We start from the raw sequence: 5,654 nt of genomic DNA on the forward strand, positions 1-5,654 counted from the left end.
TGCAGGCAGACCCACCCACCCACCCACCCAGTGGTGCAGGCAGACCCACCCACCCACCCAGTGGTGCAGGCAGATCCATCCAACCAACCAGTGGTGTAAGCACACCCACCCACCCACCCATTGGTACAGGCAGACCCACCCACCTACCCAGTGATGCAGGCAGACCCACCCACCCATCCAGTGGTGCAGGCAGATCCATCCAACCACCCAGTGGTGTAGGCAGACCTACCCACCCACCCACTGGTGCAGGCAGACCCATCCACCGACCCACTGGTGCAGGCAGATCCACCCACCCACCCACTGGTGTAGGCAGACCCACCCAACCACCAACTGGTGCAGGCAGACCCACCCACCTACCCACTGGTGCAAGCAGATTCACCCACCCACTCACCCATTGGTGCAGGCAAACCCACCCACCCAACCAGTGGTGCAATCAGACCCACCCACCCACCCAGTGGTGCAGGCAGACCCACGGTTATGTAGTGCTGGTAATCACAGTTTGCTTGGACAAAATGTTGTACCAGGTCAGGTGACTGGAGGGATGGGAAGGATTCAGTTCAGTGTTCGCTGGACTGTTCCACTGGACAACTCTTCAGTGGAACAGCTTCCAACCCAACTACTGCTTACCAGACGTTTCCCCACTTGACAACTCCCCACTGGACAACACCGAAACGAGACAGTTCCCCACTTGACAAATCCCCACTGGACAATTATCCACCAAACTCCTACCAGATAACTACATATTGTCCAAGTGGCCACGTCAACGTTACCCACACAATCACTTCCCACTGGAGAGATTTGAGTTACACAGAGAGCTAGACTGGTGTCATGATATGGTTGAGTTACACAGAGAGCTAGACTGGTGTCATGATATGGTTGAGTTACACAGAGAGCTAGACTGGTGTCATGATATGGTTGAGTTACACAGATAGCTAGACTGGTGTCATGATATGGTTGAGTTACACAGATAGCAAGACTGGTGTCATGATATGGTTGAGTTACAGAGAGAGCTAGACTGGTGTCATGATATGGTTGAGTTACGAACACTGAGTAAATTGGGTGTCAGAGAAAATGGATTGTTTTCCCGTCCTTTACTTGAGTGTTCGGACAAGGGAGTGCGTTTGACGATATCCTGTGTGGTTGTATAACACCTGTTTCTGTTGCACGAACTGTTGTGTTGAAACCCAAGCAAACTTGGAGTTAGGCCAAACACACAGCAGAGACTGGTTTATGCCCTGGGTGTATCTGTGAAGACTGAGTCATGATGTGGCAAAATGGTCGGTGTTTCTACTTTAGGGTGAAATGCGACTTAAAACGCGCAAACAACCTCTTGTTGAGAGAGAGAGAGAGAGAGAGAGAGAGAGAGAGAGAGAGAGAGAGAGAGAGAGAGAGAGAGAGAGAGAGAGAGAGAGGGTGGAGGAGGGGGAGAAGGGGGGGTGTGGGCTACATGTCCGTATTGCCTAGCTAGATATAAACACACAAACCTGGAGTTATGTGTAATTTGAAAAAGTTTCTGAAGACCGCTAACATCGCAGTCAAGAGACTGAATGTGAACGAATGTGGCCTTTGTTGTCTTTTCCTAGCGCTGCCTCTCGCGCATGCAGGGTGAGGGGGGGGTTGTCATTTCATGTGTGGCGGGGTGGCGACGAGAATGAATAAAGGCAGCAAGTATAGATTACAGTCTACTCACAACATTTGCTGTATCTTTATGTCTTGCTTCAATTCCTTGGTTCTAACTTACAACAGATACAACACGTCATCATAACCTCCGGCCACTCAAGAAATGACAGAAGTTAGACATCAGTATCCCAGCCTACGCCATCTCCTAGGGCGGGACATATGCTCTAAACCAACAGTGTAGAGACCTCTAGCAGACCTTGATGGAGAAAACAGGAGAACAATATGATCTGTAATGAGAACATTCGATCAGTTCCCTAACGGAGAAACATAGTTGCCCTGAAGCACCCTATCAGGGAAACAGAGGCTGTCGAGGGAATCCCTGAGGTAACATGGAAAGTATGGTAACACATTCATGAACACATGGAAAACTGTGTTCAAGATCACACCTGAGGGGAACAGACGCGTCAACCAACATCACGACAAAGAAATCACTGACTGGCTGACTCGGTACAGAGAAAGAACCATCCCACACCAGACCATAGACTCAGCCCGACCCTCCCTGACAGCTGCCTCTCGGTGGGAGTCGACTTGGCAGAACGTCGTGCAGCTATGCTGAAAACCAAGGACTCCTGCCGTCAGAAGCTCGTCAATGCCTTCTCAACACCCACAACACGACGCTAGACGCTATGCTTTCCCCGAAGGTTCCAAGAGGCCAGAGCAACAACGATATCAAAACCAGGAATGCCAGAAACAGACCCAAAGAACTACCGCCTCATATCCCTCCTAGAAGTGCCAGAGAAACTTTGTTGAAAGAACTTTAAACCTTAAGGTAAGAGGACACCTCGAAAGCAACAACCTCTGTAACCAGATCAATACGGCTTCTGAGGAGCAAGAACACCAACTCAGGATTTCCCTTCTTTTTCTACCTTGCATGTTCCAGTCCTGGACACAAGTCCACATCACGGCCGGACCTTGACTGAAATATTGAGAAGATTATGAAAGAGAGAAAGACAAGATAAGGGAAACTATTTCAGAATTTTGAAGGAAGCAAAAAAACCTTTCCTTTGATATGTTTCTGGTTATAGTTTTTGGGAAAGACACGAGTTACATAGATACACAAAACACACAGACTCAAGGTCTAAGCGAGGGCGAGGTGGTCTGGCCTTAACGCTATGAAAAAAGAAAAAGAAAAGGTTCCCTTGCGAGCAGTAGAAGAAAAGGACAGCAAAGCAAAGGTTCTCTCCCCACCCTCCACTCCCTCTGGCACACGCCGGACGGAAAACAGTTATGAAAAGGAAATAAGTCTAGCAGATTCACTCTCTACACCTGTGAGAGTTTGCCAGCTGTTTCTGGAAGATTAAAGTCCCCAAGAATGATGGAGTCTTTATCCTGTATTGTTCGTTGTAAACTCTCGTACATGACGGTGTCAGTATCTGTTGGCTGACCAGGGCGTCTGTAAACGACGTTTATGTTGAGTTTGGCAAATTTTTGTGCTAATCTGAACACACAAGTGATCAACAGCAGCAGATGTTGTAGTCTGAATTTCGATGGTGTTTAGGTAAGATTTTACATACAGTGCAGTTCCTCCTCGAACGCCTCTATCCCTTACAAATAATTTCTAGTCTGGTAGACTGTAATCACTAATCAGATAGTTGTTTTTCGTGTTGAGAGAAGGTAGAAATTGCAGTAGAAAGAAATTACTGTTATTAAAAGACAAGAACTAAATTGTACAGCTAAACAAGGGGACATTAGCAAAACCCTGGACAAAATGTAATGAAAGAGCTTGCAGTATAAACTGTTACAACTACGCATACCAAACATCACAGAAAGACAATGATGTAACTCTAAAGTACCGCATTGCAGAAATCACCAACTCTGTAACGTCATCCAGATGACATTTTCTCACCAGCTGGTGCCGTAAGCATGGACATCTTCAGTGCCGGTGACGCCACTCAAATAGAAGTCTCGAACAACTCGCTTCCAGAACATCCCCGTTTGGTACAGAGACAACCAGATTCGAACAATGGCGCAAGAAAGAATAAAACCCAGCGATATAATCACAGAAGGTAACATGATAACATACAAGGCGAGCTGCAGAATCCTGGGTCACACAAAAACATCAAAGGGTTTGCTGAATTATAATGACAGGAGATCAGCACAGGGAAAACGGTCCTGACCAGTCTGTATAGACTCTGGCGCCTTCCATAGACCAAAAACAACATCCAGTCATGACCATGATATCGCCTGTCCTCCTCACCTCCTCACCTACACCTACGTTCCTCGCCTCCAGGTCGCGCATGCTGAAGCTAAAGAGGATACAAAATAAAGCTCTACAATTCGTCACAAATGGAAAACACAACTACACTGACAATGTCGTAGAACAGCATGAACGACTAGAGATTCAACCACTCATTCATACGTAAGAGAAGCAGCCCAGAATGTATGGCAGAGACTTGATGACAACGATGATACAGACTACAAACCAATGTGAGATCTGGACAACAGTACAAACCTGGAACCTCCTTGGTTACCTCGAAGCTTCAGTGCACACAGAGAGGCTCCAGTCATCATCGAAAGATTTCCACAATGAACAATGTTTAGCTTAGCTTAGCGAATCGCCATCAGCAAACCAAAAGCTACAACACAAATACACATACAACCTAAAGCTGACGAAAGTATATGAGAAAGGCACCAAAAAACACTCTTCCAGAAAATTCCCACGTGCATCAAAATATCTACAACATACTTCTGTACACACTTTGATCTCCATTTCAAACTATCCCTTCCCCAGTCTCACCTCTTCTTCCTCTCTTCCAGTCACCCTGTTCGAGAGAGAGAGAGAGAGAGAGAGAGAGAGAGAGAGAGAGAGAGAGAGAGAGAGAGAGAGAGAGAGAGAGAGAGAGGACACCATACTAAGCCAACTATAAGCACCTCGGTTGAGTGACACTCAAGACACTGGTGCCAGCCCTCGTGTGGTGGTGGTGGTGGGAGGCATCGCCTGTGCTCACCTGAGCTGCCACCGTAGTAATGCTTTGACGGTGCGCTCCTCTGTACCGGACACTGCTTATGAAGCTGTACTGTGACTAGTCGACCGCTCAGTCTGTTGAATATCCTAATGCTAAACAATAAATATAACAAGTGTCAGACTTATGCTATAGGATCATCCACAGTTGAACTGTTCGAACACAATGAACCCAGCACTGAAGCAGTGTCGAACCTTAAGAGGCTTCCACCAGTTATGAGCGACGAACTCTCTGTGTGTCTCCTCCATACTCTTGAAGTCTTGGTCTGCCATGAGTATCCTCTCTTCTTGCATCTAACGTTACCGCTGTAGATTGTGGTCATATTCCTAATTTCCTAATTTGAATCCATGTGTTCGAGACAATTGATCGAATATCACGTAACTAATCTCACAAGTCTGACTACGTGTATGAACCTTACCCTCGCTTCAAGTCATAATCCCTACCTGTCTTACCCTTAAGTGTCATTCTTTACCACGACGGCATGTTTCTGACACCATTAGTGTCATCTCAGATTGGGTTTCAAGTATAATCATTAGGCCTTCCTTATCTGGATTTATACACGTGACCCAACGTACCTCACGCAGAATGTTTGACCTTACTGTTTGACGCTTCGAGTCTGGTCACGATCCCCTGACCATCGGTCGACTCACCCGTCTGGTCATAAGCGTTTGACCTGACTTCTCTGGCCTTACTGTCTGACCTGACTGACACGACTCGTCTGATTGTCACTGTTTTAACTCACATATCTAACCTTAAGTTTTTGTGACTCTACTTGCTTGATCCTATTTCTGTGACCATTTACGTCAAATTTACGTGTGTGTGTGTGTGTGTGTGTGTGTGTGTGTGTGTGTGTGTGTGTGTGTGTGTCCCCAATGATCCAGCTCGCCTCTCATACCGATGGACCACCGATCAATAATGATGTACGTGGGAGATGTATGCGTGCGACTCGCGAATCCCAGGCCAGACCTCCTCCAATGGTCATGGGGGCGCACCCTCGGGCTTCACTAATAG

At 46.9% G+C, this 5,654-nt stretch overlaps 1 protein-coding gene across 1 annotated transcript in view; it reads right to left on the reverse strand.

Moving 5' to 3' along the window:
• Positions 1-5,654, reverse strand: part of LOC139751625 (uncharacterized) — a 454,545-nt gene that overhangs the window by 207,661 nt on the left and 241,230 nt on the right. The window lies entirely within an intron of this gene.

The sequence above is a fragment of the Panulirus ornatus genome, chromosome 11 (genome assembly GCF_036320965.1).
Source record: "Panulirus ornatus isolate Po-2019 chromosome 11, ASM3632096v1, whole genome shotgun sequence".
Classification (NCBI taxonomy): domain Eukaryota; kingdom Metazoa; phylum Arthropoda; class Malacostraca; order Decapoda; family Palinuridae; genus Panulirus; species Panulirus ornatus.